The sequence below is a fragment of the Seriola lalandi genome, unplaced genomic scaffold, assembly GCF_002814215.2.
Source record: "Seriola lalandi dorsalis isolate HSWRI2012SDOR001 ecotype SW California unplaced genomic scaffold, Sedor1 jcf7180002054582, whole genome shotgun sequence".
Classification (NCBI taxonomy): domain Eukaryota; kingdom Metazoa; phylum Chordata; class Actinopteri; order Carangiformes; family Carangidae; genus Seriola; species Seriola lalandi.
This window is the reverse complement of record NW_019525135.1, coordinates 731225-748262: the sequence shown is the minus strand read 5'-3', so window position 1 is coordinate 748262 and position 17038 is coordinate 731225. Positions and strand designations below refer to the sequence as shown.

Here is a 17038-nt window from a genome sequence, read left to right as displayed (position 1 = left end):
GGGAGGGGGAGAGAGAGAGAGAGAGAGAGAGAGAGAGAGAGAGAGAGAGAGAGAGAACATAAGGCTCATTTTGTATAGAGCTCATATTTCTTTCTTTGGTGCAGTCTTGCCAACTCTTCACTGACTGGAACCATCATAAACTTAATGCCACAGGAGACTTGTAAACTCCCCCTGCTCTGCTCTCCAACACACACACAAACACACGCACATTACTGCATAATGCAGTCAAGACTTGTGGACAGTTCTCACCAACATGCAACCTCTATGAGAAGTGGAGAGAAAGAAAATAAGCATAGTCAGATTGGACCATAAAGTCCCACTTATCCCTGGCAGAGAGACTGGAAAAAACACCTGGAATGATTTGGGGGAATAAAATTGTAGGAACAGAAAGAAATGTTATCCCCATCACATGGATCTTTTAGCTCAACAGCTGACACTGGCCCTTGCGAAGAGTTAACTCCAAAGTATTGGTAATTCTTCAACCTCCTTCAACGTGACCATCTCAAATCAGACAATGCCCTGCAACAAGTATCAGCTGCAGGGATGAAGTCAAAAGTGTGCTGACGGTTGCAAGGACATTCTGACATTTTTTAAATCCATGATGATCAGTAATAAACTGTCATCAGGGTTTGGTAATCAGGCAAATCCTCAAATGGTAATAATAGCCAGTGGGTTTTCAACGTCATTGGCCCAGATAGTGCAACTGGCTGATCAGTGCAATGTTTTAAAGTCAACCATTTGGAGATTTTTTTCTTTCTTAAAGCTCACTTTACCCTACACTAATTCTTCTCATTTGTCTGCATAATGACAAAATACACTGCAGATTTCCTCCTCAACTGCCAACATAAGGACCAAACCCCAACTACTTTTGCTGGCAAGGCTCCTTTTTTCCCTCTGCTTTTCCTTCAGTGACTCTATCTTAAGCCTTGAACACATTTTTGAAGTCTTGAATGACGATGAATAGACTGATCAGCACACACATAGCAACTGCAGATTGTCAGGGATATCTTGTACTTCTGCACTTGTACACATATAGCAGCTGTCTTTGACAAACACATTTTTTCACATTATTCTGAGCATACATGGAGGCCACAAAGCTTGCAGCAGTTGCGAAGTGTGTTGTGATTCGTATGACAAAGGAAGGACAAGAAAGTAAATGCAGCCATAGATTGAGAAAGGCGTTCTAGTCAGTGGACAGTATCTTCTGAACAGAGGGAACCATTTTAGTACTGAATCTATCGGGAGCACTTTGTGAGCTGTTGTTTTCCTGAGTGTCTGAAGGAGAGTTAGTGATTTACAGTTTGTCACCTTCAATAAATAAGACTGTAATTAGCCTAGCTCTATATTTCTGGCATTTTGCATGCTCAATGACAAAGTGAGATGCTCTTGAATGAACAAGTTAATCAATCTGTCACATTATTTCATATCTTCACTGAGCAGTGGTCCTTTTCGATCACTGGCAGTGCTGGCCACTTAAAGTCAATATTATGAGGCCAGGAAGTTGAAGATTACATTTTCTTTTAAGCTCCGGGCATATGGAAACATCAGGCCATGTATCTACCTTGTAGTGAAGATGTGGGCATTTAGAGATAACATTCGAAGGAACAAAAGAAAGACTAAAATGCAAGTTTTTCTTCCCAACTTCCAAAAACGTACAAAGGTACAATAAACATAAATAAACAATGATTCTCCAGGATTACATAACTTTCACATTTTCACAAAGGTTTATGTAAGTCGCAGTTATGAATAGCACATACTTCTGTAAATACTGAATCATTTGACTTGAGCTGGTAAACGTATAAACATACTGAGGAACAGTTGATCTGCCACAATACAGTGAACCAGTCCTGTACTGAGCCAATTGTGTTTACTGACATAACCGAAGATGAACAACATCTGGTTTGTCTAAAAACACTAGGTGTTAAACAGTGGTAAAAAAAAAGTAAACCATCTGAAGTGCAGCTGTATAATTTGAACCTCAGACCAGCTGTACGTATTGTAATGTCTTCTCTTATGGTTTAAAGCCGCACAGAGCTCAAGTTTTTATACTTGCTATGGATAAAAATCTGAAAATAGCAATAAAAATTTTGCATTCTGGGATTAAAATTACACAGCATGTTCGGTTCCTTGAATCCTGCTGCAACAAGTCTACATACCAGGGAATGTGTGTAAGTATTTGTATGGAGGGGTGTCTACACTAAAAATGTATGAATCATTTCCCATGAAAAATTACTGCTGATCCGGTTTTACAGGTAATAGAGGTTGTATTCAGTATTACTACAAGAGTCACTGTGATTCGTCCTCACTGTTGCAAGGACAAACAAATTTAGTACATTTAGTCAGTGCGCACAATGGGACAGTACCTTTTTTTGTTTTTGCTCTACACTCCAACACACTGGATGTATCATGAAACTAACTATGAGGTTTAGATGCGTTTAATTGTGACAGAGGGTGTTCACATTCATACTAAATGAACAGTATATGCAATTGTAGCACTAACCCTAACACTAACCCTAACCCATAGAGACAATACCTCTATAATCCAACAACATACAGATAAAGTTGATCAGACCAGAAAATAAAATGTCCCTGATTGGTCAAGTCAGTCACTCACCAGCTCAGCATGAGTTTTACTTGCTGACAAAAACCAAGCTGAAAGCAGACATATTTTTAAGTATTGCAAAAGTCGATGCAGCAGAACCATGGGTATTGTCTTTTTATTCCATATATTATTCCTCTTTTCATCCACAATGCAATGTCACAAGCAATTAATGTAGCCTCAAGCCACTAGCCAGAGATTAGGAGCGGGCTACAGAGGTCTGGGAAGATCACTTCTTTCAAACTCCACACCACCACATTACTTTCACTTTCAAATTTGTGGTCTTCAGACCCAGCTGATGCTCTGTTGGTTTAATCAGATTTAACACAGCACCCTCTGAAGCTACAAAACTCAAAAACAACTTTTTTTCACATATGCACTAGTCCTCTGTAAGACCTGCAAACACAATTTGATGCATAAAATCATTGGAGTTCCTCTTTAGAGTTACCACTTTAACCTCATAGTGATTGTTTCATTGCACGCTGGAGAAGAGCCAAAACAACAAAAAAGTGTTACCTTCCAAACACAAACTACAGACTGCACTGAAGCTGCCATATCATTTCTTTCGCCTACAGACAGATGCAAAACACAAGATGTAAAGTTTCCACACTTGGGTGGAGCTACAGCACAGCAGCAGCACAGCAATTACACGCTAAAAGTGTAACTTTCAATCCCAACTACATCTGGATACGGCTTCAAATTGGGTGCAATGATAGTGATAGCAGTGGCTGTTCTGGATCGGGCCTCAGCGCCCACGAAGGGTTCGCTGCAGTCCTCTGCTGTGGATGAGGGGGTCTACGCTTAATTACAGGGCTCCTCTCCTGGGCAGGGCAGCACTGGCACTGACACACAGAGAGACAAACACTCTTTCAGAAACACACACATGAACAGTAAATATGAGGGTGAACCTTCTACATGGACTCCCTTGTAAACAGTTAAATACACACACACACACACACACACACACACACACACACACACACACACACACACACACACACACACACAACAAAAAACACATTGGGAGGGTAAGTAATAAGATCTAGGATGTGTCACAGCATGACAGTGACCTTTGACTTCTGACCCACTGGCTAACTCGTGGAGTTTGTGCTGCTGCATGTGTGTGTGTTGTTAGTGTGTGTGCACAAGTGTCATACGTATGTTGGGGGGTCTTGTTCCAGAGAGAATGAAGGAAGCAGCTGCAAACGGTCCACCTCTCTCTCCGTTTCTTTTTACGTGCGCTGTGTGTAACCACTGGCGTATACCAGACACTGGTGTGAGCGAGCCAGAGACAGATTGCTTTTAAATTCGTATGCCAAGTGGATGCCTGCCAACAGTTTGATAGTCCTCTCATCCCTCCTTCCTGCCCATCCCTCTCAAGGTTTCTCGCCATTCCAGTTCCTCTGCTAATCCCACTTGACTTTTACCTCTTTCCTTTATCCCGTTTTCTTGCCCATTTCCTCTCCTCTCCTCCTCTTCTTCTCCTGGCTTCCACCACATTCATCTTCTAGCTCTCGCCCCCTTCCGCTCCCTCTTTTCTTTTGTCTACAAGAGAATTGCTGTCTTTTCTCATTAAAAGTGAAGAAGGTCTGTAAACTCTCATAAAACCACCCTTTTCTCTCTACAACCCTGATTTACAGCCACTCTTCCCCTCCTCTTCTCTTCTCCCCCTCCGCTCGTGAGAAACCCCATCTGTTACCAAAAAAGACTTGACAAGAAAGCAAAACTGTCGCAGCTAGAGGCCCGGTCATCGAAAAACAAAATGGATAGATTCATGTCAACAAAGCAAAGCATGCAGAATGGAAAACGCAACTGGGTGTTTTTCTAACTTTTGGATTAGGATGTGAACTTGTAAGACAGCTGCACAATACCAGGCAAGCTTCCCAGATCTTTCTTGGCTTTATTTTGATTGGCTGAAGAGTAGGCAGGGCCCTCTACATTTAGCTGCAAACTTCTTCCACTACAAGGCTGGGAAGTTAGCACCACTGCTAACCAAAGACATATATTACCATTGCTGGATAGCTCTTCACATTCCAACCACTATGTCAAACTTAATCTTTTCAAATCTATAGCTTACTATATAAAATATAGTGATGCACTTTTGAGAGGCAGTGACTTTTTTTTAATATTCAGCTGCTAGACTCCTCTTTGTCCATCTCTAAATGGCTTAGAACCAGCCTGCATTACAGACTCCCTGTTGTTTTATGTGCCTTTATGCTCACTCTGATCCTCAACTGTGGATTTTTTTTAGATGATCAGAACTACAATTATAAGAAAAGTGGCGACGCAGCATTTTAAATTATGCTTTCAAGCTGTGGGAAACAATCTAAAAAGCGAGTCTATTTTACTTTCAATTAGTTGAGCAACTGGTTCTGTATCCCTTTATTATAATCTTCTTATTATCTAATAAAAATAACTGATGTAATTGTGTACATAGCTTTGCACAACCATTTTTTGTTTTGGTTTTTCTTTTTTCCTTTTTGTAATGCACTGTAAGCCACATTCATACAGAGGTTCTTATATAGGGTATGTTTATTAAGGTTATTTTTAGTAATCTAATATGAAGAGTATGCCATAGCTAAATATTTTACAGCTACAAGCAAATTCATGATGAATGAAAGCTGCTATAGTCAGTGGAATAACACACCCAAAAAAAGACATCAATCAGCCCTACGCTGAGCTAACAGACGGATGATGACTAGACCAGTCTGGTGCTATATTTTCTGGGCTCCCAGCTCAGTGTGTGTGTGTGTGTGAGTGTGTGTGTGTGTGTGTGCGTGCATCCTTGTATTGTCAATAGAGGGAAATAACAGAGACAAAGTAACACTTTGACTGAAACTGCAGCCAAAACAAACAACCTTGTGTACAGACAAACACACACACTCACTCTTGCACACACGTACACACTATAGCTCTGTGGTTTGAGCATGCTCCCATGGCCATACATCGTCCTTACAGCAGCAGTGTACAGTAAGTGTGAAGGACAGAGAAATAGCTCCACTATAATTTCACTTCAGAGTTTAAACACTGCAAGACTGACAGAGTCTCCCTGTTTGTGTGTGTGAATTTATGAATGTCTCAATGTACTGTATACATACAGCTAACGTATCATTTTCCACTGGTGTGGACAGGAAACTGCTAGAAGAAAAGAAAAAGAAAGGAAAACAAGTAAGGAATTTTCAGGGTGTGCCAAAGAATCTCAGGCATGTCTCTTTTTTGGGTGGGTGGGTCAGGGTGGCTGGGGGGCAAAAAAAAAAAATCCTCTAATTGGTCAACAAAGGAGAAGACAAAACACAGATACACACACACACCCCTCGGGAATAAAGATAAATGATGACCATTTGTGAGTGCATGTGTGTACATGTACCATTCACTGACCCTGAATAAACTGAAACTGCAACAAAGGGAGCCTATATAACTGAATGAAAATGTTTCACCGATGAGAGAGAATACAACATTAAGGTCACTAATTCACCTGCAACCATCAACACTTCCTTGACTGTGAAACAGGATGTTACAGAGTAAAAGGCAGAGCAGCTGGGGCACACACTGATTATTCCTAACGAATTAACTCCAGCGAACTTGGTGAAAATACTACTAGAGGTGAAAGGGGTTAAAGAGCTTTGTAACAGACTCAGAAATCTCACCCCACACACATTCACAGACTTTGAAATCCTGTGACGTGGAAAAGACACATGTCAGAAACAAAAGTCAAGAGATGATTTCCTGGATTTGGGAAACTTGGGAGCGAGTGTGCCGTTAACCCCTCCCCCAGTCCCAGATACCCCCCCCCCCCTTCCTCCCTGCTTCACCCAGCCACTTTTTCCTGTGGGTGAGGGGAGGTTGAGGGAGGGGAGAAAAAGTACACCACGAATACATTGACACCAAGCAAAACACACTGAGAGGAGGGAAGTCCCATTTCAGAACTTAAAGCCCGCTCCCTCTGTGGAACACACATGAGCCGGTCATGCAGTCAGCGTGACTTCGCCACTTTGCCGTAATGAGACCACAGCTCTTTCCTGGACGCAACGCTGAAGTCAACGAGCAGTGCCAGGAGTAGAGTCAGACAACAACAAGTAAAGCCACATCTGTATTTCAGTTTGTCATGTGCTGGTGGTTCCTGCTTTTTCTTATCTATAAATACTTTTTTCTGTTTTCATAAATACTGATGTTTTGCTTCAGAATACCTCACCTACAATTATGAGAAATACATTAACTGCGACCTCCGTTCAATTACAGTACAGCTCAGTAAAGCCCTCAGAGTAGTCGTCCCACTTTAAACTCACAGCCCACACGAGTCTGTTTTTCCTATAAGTTTTTGACGCCTCTGATCATCATCTGTCACATGAGAAGACCAGATTTCCACACAGTCAGAGAAATAAAAAATGGGCATCCTGGTCATATTTCTATTATATAAAATCCTACCATCTCTACTGCTTCAGACAGCGCTGCCTCCCAAAGAGTCAATCACGCTGAATAAAAGTAAAGTTGTACCAGCATCTAGGTCAAATGTAGCTTGGTCAATTTTGCTAACACTGAAAACTAGAGCTGAGAGCATTCTCGGGATCTACTCACAGTCCAGTATCTAGTGATGTGTCAAGTCATCGATGCTTAGGGGACAGCCCTAACTACTTCTTACAAAAAAGATGAATTTAGCTCAATAACATTCAAAAAGGATCAGAATCAAAAAAAGTTATACTTACTTTCTGTTCCATAGCTGTCTACTTCTGAAAAACTGCTAGTATGTCATGTTGGCCAATGTTCTGATTGACAGCACCTAATTATACTATTATTAACCTTACAGTGCATTCAGACAGTTTTCAGACCCCTTTACTCTTCCCAACTTTGTTATGCTGCAGGCTTAGACTAAAATAGTTTGAATTAATTTTCTCCATTATAAAGCTACATTCATCTACTCCCTTTACTCAGTACTCAGTTGAAGCACCTTTGGCAGCGATTACAGCAGTCTTCTTGTGTATGACACGACAGGCTTTGTACACCTGGATTTGGGGATTTTCTGCCATTCTTCTCTGCAGATCCTCTCAAGCTCCGTCAGGATGAATGGGACCGTCGGTGGACAGCCATTAAAAAGGCTCTCCAGAGATTTTCAATTGGGTTCAAGTCAGGTCTCTGGCCAGGCCCCTCAAGGACATTCACAGAGCTGCCCCTAAGCCAGTCCTGCACTGTCTTGGCTGAGTGTTCAGGGTCATTCTCCTGGAAAGTGAACCTTCAGCCCAGTATGAGATCCTGAGGGCTCTGGACCAGGTTTTTTGACCCGACCATGATGCTGCCACCACCAGGCTTCACCATTAGGATGGTACTGGGCAGATGATGAGCGGTGCCCAGTTTCCTCCAGGCTTAACAGTTCAATCGTAATTTCATCAGACGAGAGAATCTCGTTTCTCACAGTCTGAGAGTCCTTTAGGTGCTTTTTTTCAAACTCCCACTACCTTTCATGTGGAAGTTTCTCCTGTCTCTACACAGCATCTCTGGAGTTCAGCCACAGTGACCATCAGGTTCTTGGTCAAATAATAAGATGTGCTCCAAAGTTAAAAAATTCCAACTGCTGCTCCATATCGACCAGCTGTCAGTCGTCTGCACTTAATTACGAACGAGCTAGCTACTAGCTACGATGTGGTGCAATCACTTCGACTGTTAACCAGAGGGAGACTCACTGTCTCTTTCAACGGCATTAAGACTGCTCAAAATCATCTGTGGTGGTTTCTGACTTTGGTGGAGTGTCAAGAACCCAGACATTGCCATGCAAAGAGCACACTAACCAAACACAAGTCAAGAGTTTCATTTTGTACTTTGACCTATCCTTTGAATTTAGACCAATTGGTGACAAATTTGACAGAGGAATTTGTCATTTAAGCCAGAAAAATCAATGGTCATGTAACAAAACTCGGATCTCTTACAGCTTGGTGAGGCACTGTTAATAATGTATTTGAAAACAAACCGTAAATTCTTCACCCCAACACACACCACTTATCATCTTAATGCACTGAATACCCAAACTACTCCTCAGTTTCAAGAGTGTGATCAGCATCTTAAATGCCGCATAGGGAAATAAATAAACTGTTAGCCATACTTTTGGATACGGTTATATTTTTACAATTACACTGCAAACAATCCATGGTGATTTTTAGTAGAGCTTTTGCTTCTCTTCTGCTTGATTGCAAGCATTAGAGCTCTCTTTTGTCTTTCCCTTATTCAGTAGACATGGAGGCAAGCCATGTATATAAAAAGCCCTCTTCCTCTCTCATTGAAAACAAACAGACAGGTGGACAGACGTGCACATGCACAAAAGGCTTGTTAGATCCGAGACAAGAGCAGTTGCAGTGGAGAGACTGCATTTCCTATATATAGCTGAGATGTGACAAGACATCCGAGAGGACAGGGAAGTCTAGACACAAACGACACAACTCCTACTCAGAATGTGTGTGTGTGTGTGTGTGTGTGTGTGTGTGTGTGTGTGTGTGTGTGTGTGTGTGTGTGTGTGTGTGAGTTCAACATGGCCTTGTTCTCTCACATTTCATTAGAAAGCCTGTGGCAAGTTGTCCACGATAATGTCACAAGACTGTATTGATATCACAGCCTAGTCTGATCTGATTGCCTGAAAGTTTTGTTGTAATTAGCCAAAAACAACATGTCAAATAGGTGAATAGAGGTAAGAAGAGACTCTCAGAAAATGAGGAGGGAGGGGGAAAAGGGTACCGGCATAAGAACAAGAGATGTCAGGAAAGAAAACGGATCAGAGAGAGAGTGACTCATCAGAAAAGGAATGTCCCATCTCTGCCAAAGGAACCACAGACACCACTGCAATGAACGCTCCCTCTCCAATACTTTAAATCATCCCCTCCCTCACTTGTCGTCTCTTCCTCTTACACAATGGCTGCCTCTTTCTCCCTCAGTCCCTCTCCCTTCCTACCAATGGAAGTTATCATTGTTGTTTCCCAAAATTAAATTAGACATTGGTTTTGGATAGGGATGACACAGCTAGATGACCACGGCTGGTGGACCAGCACTGCGCCGCCACCATTTGGAGCAAACACACACAGGACCAAGACCGCCTCTCCACTTGTTTTGCCAAGTCAGTGCAAAGCCAAGAGGCAAATTCCAGCACTGTGTGGTTTATCAAAGTTACACTGCTCAATTAATTTCAGTTCTAGCCTACAAAACCCTAATAAAACTCTTTATGTTATTGTGGTTTTATGAATCACAGTCAAAAATATTTAGACAAGGTTGTCAGTGCATCATATGCTTACCACAGATGTTAACTTATTATTACTCCCACCACAGGATATGATGCAAAAGCAAGAAATGAATCTGGTCAGGAACTAATTCATCACAATGACTGCGATCATGATTCAACATTCCTATCACCTGTCATCCTGTGCATTCATCGCACAGGAATCTGTTTCTTATTGCTCACAGTCTCTGAGAACTGTGAAGGTTAATTGTTTCAACAGAAGGAGAAGTGAGGAAATTGTTAGCCTGCAAAAGCTATAGTGAGCAAGGCTTGTTCCAGAGTTTAATAGAGGAGGTGGACCACCTCTCCTGAAAGAAAGACCACCTGCTAACACAAACAACTTTGTAAAATACAACAATAACCTTTCAGGAAAAAGCAACAGAGTTGCCATTTCACACAGAAAATGTTATACATCATGAATGAGTCTATTGTTTAGGCTGTGATTTACTAACCAAATTGAAATTGCTTCCACATCTGTTGAACAATTTACTGGGGAAAACCATGGTCAGTTTTACCATGGCAGGAAAAGTTAACTCTGTGCTAGAACATATGTAGGGCTGCAATTAATTATTTTCATTGCCAATTCCTCTGCCACTTATATTCTTTATTTATCTATTTATCATTTAATGTACAAAAAGTACAGTTGTTCCAATTCCGATACTAGTATTGGATATACCTCTGATACTGCCTATAAATACTGGAAATGACTGAGTACACAAGTCTATGCGCTGATCTGATACCATGTAATGTATAGATAAACGTTATAGTTTCACACTCGGATAAAACTGCAGTTTACCAAAAAAACAATTCTTCTTCACCATACACCGAGCAGCCACTGACAACTGCTATTATGGAGCAGCAAAGAAGAGTTGATATCTGGTAAATAGTGAAACATTAGCTGAGGCCACTAACAGGTAGACCGCGGTATGGGTCCAGACTCAGATGCTGTCCTATCATGATCCAGATTTATAACATGTAAATTATTGAGAATTCTTACATTTTCACAGAGTGTTTCTAATTTAACCAGCACAACTTTTCTCACCTTTATGGCACTGGTCACATAATGCAACTTAGCCAATCAAGTGAGTGAGTGAGATACACATGGTGAGACGAGACAGTCGCAGGAATAAGTCGGAGAGCCTCAGTATGACAGCTTGCAGTAGCAGGCAACAGTTTTAAATTCTTTTTCCATATGTTCTCATGTATGAAAAGACCCTAAATTAACACTGTGAGCTGTCGATTACTATAAGCTAATTATTTAAACAGTCCATAAGCGATCGATCGCTGTGACTGTGATCAATATAAGCAGGTTCCAACATAAAAAAGAGAGACATTCCCTGGCATTCATGTTGCTCATAACAGCCCATAACATGAGCTAGGTGCTCACAACATCAGTAGGTTACTGTCATTACTGTTCCGTCAAAATATAACGCTGACTTTTTAAATCAACATTCTCATACCATGAGTCTGTCACCTATCAGTCAAATTAAACTACTGCATGCGCAATGACTATATAGGAGTGCGCATGTGTGTGTGTGTGTGTGGCTGCAGCCTTTGTTGTTTTCTGTTTCTTGCTGTGATATTGAATTTGTTATAGAGTATTGTGTCATTTCATCGGTATTTGTACAGACTACAAAAAGTCCTGGTCTAATGATGTCCCTAGAGGAAACTGAGATCAAACAAATATGTAAAAATGCATCTGAGCCTTTCTCAAGCACATATAACAACCATGTATGCATGTGCTGCCATTCAAATGTAAAAGCCATAAAGTGGAAGAAAGGCTGACCTGGCAGAAAGCACAACAGTTCCTGAGTTAAAATATATGCAGCAAAGCAATCTGCAATCTACATTACTGCCAGGGTATAAACAATGTATTTCAAGAGACCATACTGGTATGTATCATATAAATTATTTGTCCCACCTCAACTAGACTGTAGAGCAAGGACTAATATTTCCATATCGAAATGATTTTTAGATTTGAAATGTTAATGCATCATGATTTTATTTAGGATACAAAGGAACACCAAAGGTAGCAACAACAGTAACACAACCCAAATATAAACAGTGAATCCAAAGACAATTGTGAGTAATGAACTGAAAGACAACACAATGAGAGTCTAATATGTTCTGGCTTTAATTATTGTCCTGCATCAGTGGAATATATACAGATAAATTATACCTGTTAGATAACAATCCCTGACAGCATTACATTAATTGTGTGTGAGATGTTTTGAATAGCAATACTGAATTCTCTCTAGATATCAGTGTATTGTAAATATTTTACTTGGCATGGGTTCTCGATCCAGATTATTCCTTGTGCTTTAGAGTTGCCTGTTAATAGATGAACATCTATTTACTGAAGTGTTCAGGACGGATGGAGGATAAGACAAGTGAAGTACAGACTACCAACTCTGAGTTAATCCTTGTTTTGAAACTGCAGTAGGCCAATTTACAGAGGCACCTTGGGCTCTGGCCTTTGCAGCTTCTTTTATCATATTCTGGCTTTCATGTTGTGATGTTCATGATGTGTATGTGTTTGAAAGTCAGGAGTGTTAGAGAGCAGGATAGAGGCAGAAAGCCCTTATGCTGCTGAACTGGGAGTGATGGGGGTATACGCTTGAAAGTGCAGCAATGTGGAAAAGACAACATCAGAAACAGAAACATATAAACAAAAGAGTGGGAAAGTACGTGTACATGTGCACCCAGTGTGCGAGCATTAGCATCAATCCTAGTCTGTGTGTGAGAGTTCCTTTAAATGTGGAGAACCTGTCTGCCCTCGCCTGATTTGCTTCCACAGGTAATTTGTAGGCAGAATAACATGCATACTGACAACCCAATCACAAGGCAGACTTGACAGCAAGAAGACAGCCGATCAGTGAGGGCTGCCAGGAGCTGACACATTACACGGCAGCGCACACGCACGTGTACACACGTACGTACGTGCGCGCGTGCACACACACACAAAGAAAGAAAGAAAACAAAGACACAAAGTAAAACTGAGCAAAAAGAAGACAGTAGGGAAGAAGCATGTGGGTGAAAAACTGACGAAAGAGTGAGGCAGGCAGATAGACAGAGGGACAGATGGAAAGAGAGAAAGGGGGCCCTATCATTCAGTTTCACACCCTACAGGATGAACAGGGCCTCTGTGCTCCTTCTCTGTTCAAACACACCTCACGGCTGTCTGCTCCCTGCAACAACAATGCACAGATACACACACACACACACACACACACACACACACACACACACACACTAGCCTGGCTGACAGTGGGCACAATAACCCTATTGAGAGGCATCGATAGGGGGCTGAAAGAGAAAGTGAAGAGAATGAGATTGAGAAAAAGACTGACAACACACACATACAGCACCACACATATACACACACACACACACACACACACACAACATAATACACACAAATAAACTGCAGTGTGGTTATCTTGCCAACTTGACAGCCTGGGATGAATCTTGTATCTGCTGTCCTTAATTCATCATTCATCTGTCCAATCTGGTCAGACTCTACACACACACACAAGTATGCACATGCCTGCACACACACACTTGTTTGGTCAAGGGCGGACCAGTGGTATTGTTTCACAGGGGAAGCAGGGTGATGATAACAGATCTCCATACTCTTTATCTGATTGCTCACACACAACACCCACACAGAAACAGGCACTCTGTCACACATGCGTGTACGCACATGCACACTTTCACCATGCGTTCTCATCAGCTGTTGTGCATGACCTCGACCACACACAGACTAACAGGTTGTGACTAACAGGTGCTGCAAGGCAAGAAAGTCCCAACACCACACGCACAGACACAGACAACATAATTACATCCAATCTACAGAGCACTTTAAGGCTAGCTAAGATATCATATTTTTGGAACATGCTCACAGCTTCGCAAAGGTGACAGCTTACATTACTGAATTGCTATTTCTGTCCATGTCCATGTGCAATGTGTACAGAATGTGCAAATGTACATGTGCCTTTATTTTGCATCTCCTAGAGGTGACAGAAGTTACCTAAGCAGAAAAGGGGCCATCTTGAGAGTGATGCACTTTCATAATACCAAACCTAAACAAACACACATACTCAAGCACAAAGGAACTGTCTGTAGTGCTTGGCCCAAAACTCAGCCCATAAATGTCCAGGTCACTTTTTCCATACTCAGCAACTCCTGATGTTGTATAGAAATGCTTCAGTGGAAGGGAGGGAGAGTAAATGAAGAGGGGAAGAGGTATGAAGTGAAAAGACGGAGCAGGAAAGAGCAGGGAGAGGGGAAATATATAAACCAACTTAAGATCCCAAGAGCCCTAAGCAATTAGCAATGACATCATGTTCCTGCACACACAAACACACACACGCACTGCAGACCAGGGACAGGTCTGGATGAAGAGCAAGCCAGCAGGGCAAGGAGGCTGGGAGGATAGAGAAGGAGGGAGGCGAGGTAGAAAGGCAGGCAGTGACGGAGAGGGAGAGAGGATGACAGTGCACCATTTCTACTATGGTGGTACAGTCAGTGACACATTCATTTTTGCAGCTTGCACTAATTAACTCACCAAGCCAACACCGCAGCACAAACCTTATAAAACCACCACAACCACTGCCTAAAATAGTGAGCACTGGCTGTTTATCATAGAAGTATACACACTAAATAGTAAAACAGAAAACATGTCAATGAAAACATGACATTATCGCAGGTTTCATTCATTGTTTATGCTTTATGATAAGTATGCTTTACGAACTCACCTCCCAAAAACACACACAAGGAAGCATCGGTGCAAATGTGACGCAAAAGAAATGCATGAGAGCCAGTGTCACCAGGAGGGAAAGGCAGGGAGGCAGGGAGGGAGAGAAACCTCAGTGGTGCTGTCCAAAAACAGAAGCCAGGTCCTTTGGTAATTCATGTTGTTGTCAACAACTTCAGGGTCCCTTCTGCCTCCACAGAAACACGTACAGTATACTACATGAACTGTCTCACAATTCTGACATTGTTACAATACAACAACAAATCCAATCCCTGTGAAAGTCAGCACTCGCCTGAAGTCAATGGTTTTGAAAGGAAAAGTCAATAATAATTCTTCCTCTACGTCTTTATGCACAAACCAAAACTATCTGAGCCATGTCTTTGCCCTCCCCACCTCCAAAATGATTAAACAGGAAATTAATTGACACCCCTCTCTAGATTCTTTAACTTACAAAACGTAAACAAGCAATTAAGTGGCTCCATTGTTTGTATAAAACAAGCAAGCATATTATCTCACAGGCCTGGCAAAAACTACCAGAGGAAGGCTGGAAACGTTTAGCTAGCTGTGTCCAGCCAGCACCATGCACCAATACAAGCCTCAACCTCATCCCCTTAGGGCCTGCATGGCCTATTGCCCCCAGACTATTCCATGTAATGTGCACAAGTCAAGAGAATACCATCCTTTATGCCTGTTTGTTTCACAATGAGCCTATTTATTACTTAAATTATAGCTCAACAGAGAAACCAACACAGAACAAGGCAGAGGACACAGCCATGAGGCAGGAGCTGGAGCATCTCTGGACAGAAACCAAAGGATATGTTAAACTGACCTGTCAGGGTTCTAGTGCTGAAACAATTAGTCAGTTCATCAATAGGTTAATTGGCAGAAAATGAATGAACTACTACTTTTGAAAGCAAAAAAGCCAATGTTTAAATACTGACTTGTTATAGGTTGAACAATCAATTAGAAAAACAATAAACAGATTGGTATATCATAGAATAATAATATCTGGGTCTGTCATATAAAAATAATCAGTATTTTCAAGCCTATTTGGATCGCACTAATTAATAACCCTACTTGGTTACAAATCCTGGTGTCACCAATCTGTGCACTCTTGAAGAGTGGTCAGAAACAGCACAACTAAACTTCAGCTCACTGGTGGAGATGTAGTGGAAGGTCATCACCTTAACCGTTTAAAAATGTAGATATTATGCCATAAATTAACATGAAACCACAGTAAAAAGAACAAAACCGAGTAGTTTTTTGTATATAAAGGTTTTGAGGCTTTTCTTTTTGTCTGGTGGTTGGTTAACTTTTGATGAATAGCCGACTGCTGGTCAGTTTACCAGCCACTTACCTGCTGATAGGCCCTCTCTACATGATGACAGCTCAAGTTTAAGAGTGGTGAGGTTTCAGAAATGTTATTTCACAGCTCGGTTGCATCTATTTTCAAGCGTTTTCGCCCTTAAATCCCCAACATAAGCAAGTCGAGTTAAAGTAGCTAACCTTAAAGCAAAGCGGTGGTCAACGGCTGGCGGCTCGCGACAACGTTCCCATAATAATGGCTGTTTTCATAAACAACCGCTGCATTCTCTGACAGTGCGCGAGGACTCATTCACCGGCCATCACAGACACAACAAAATGTGACAATAAACTCAAAGAAACACACGCTGTTAATGCCCCCCCCTTCCTATCTGCCGCCGCAGCCTCCCAGTCTCCTCTCCCCCACCTCCCAGACTTGTTTGCAACACAGCGGGCCCCTCAGATGCCAAAGCAATGCGTCGCCCGTCAGAAGAATATGGAAAGTTACTCACGTTTCCAGTCATTTAAAGGCTGAGAGGGCAAACTGTAACGGCACCGCAACGACCGCAACTCCCCGTATTCAAGCGAAAATTCTCGGCATACCACATCACTCACCTCCTCTCCAGTGTGTTCACGTCCTTCTCGCTGCGCTCCTGTCTTTTTTCTCCTCCCCTCCGTTTTCTCTCGGCTTGTTTCTTTTCTCCTCCCTCCCAGATGCCGCTGTTCTCCGACAGGGTGGACCGGGCGACGCTGCTCCGGAAGCAAACGCTTCTCTGATTTTTTTTTTTTTTTAAACTCCCTTTATTTTTATTTACTACTATATAGTTTTGAAATGTAACCCTAATGTCATTACTTTGTCATATAGTGGTGCTGTGAATGTTGCAGCGAAAAAAGGTAATTTTTTGAAGGACATTTGCGAACTTGAAAGTTTTCTATAGTCTACTTCAGTATGCTTTAAATGTTTTTCCTCCAAGAAAATCCGCAAAATCAACGATGATGATTATTTTCATGAACTTACGAAATATAAAAAAACAAACAGTATGTGTGCAAAACCTTGGACACCCTCCATAAGTCAGTACTTAGTACAGAGACAGTGCCCAGAGACAGAAAACATTATTATTCCCAATGC

At 41.8% G+C, this 17038-nt stretch overlaps 1 protein-coding gene across 6 annotated transcripts in view; it reads right to left on the bottom strand.

Annotated features, from left to right (window-relative positions):
• apbb2b (amyloid beta (A4) precursor protein-binding, family B, member 2b) overlaps nt 1–16623 on the bottom strand; it is a 49554-nt gene extending 32931 nt beyond the window's left edge. For 4 of the 6 annotated variants that reach the window (XM_087177160.1, XM_023418413.2, XM_087177163.1 and 1 more), the window contains exon 1: nt 16525–16623. The gene's annotated coding sequence lies outside the window, so the exon portion shown is untranslated. Of the gene's footprint in view, nt 1–16113; nt 16237–16421 lie in introns of those variants that run through there. The other 2 variants (XM_087177161.1, XM_087177162.1) reach the window with 2 other exon arrangements.
• Nucleotides 16624–17038: the final 415 nt, after the last annotated feature.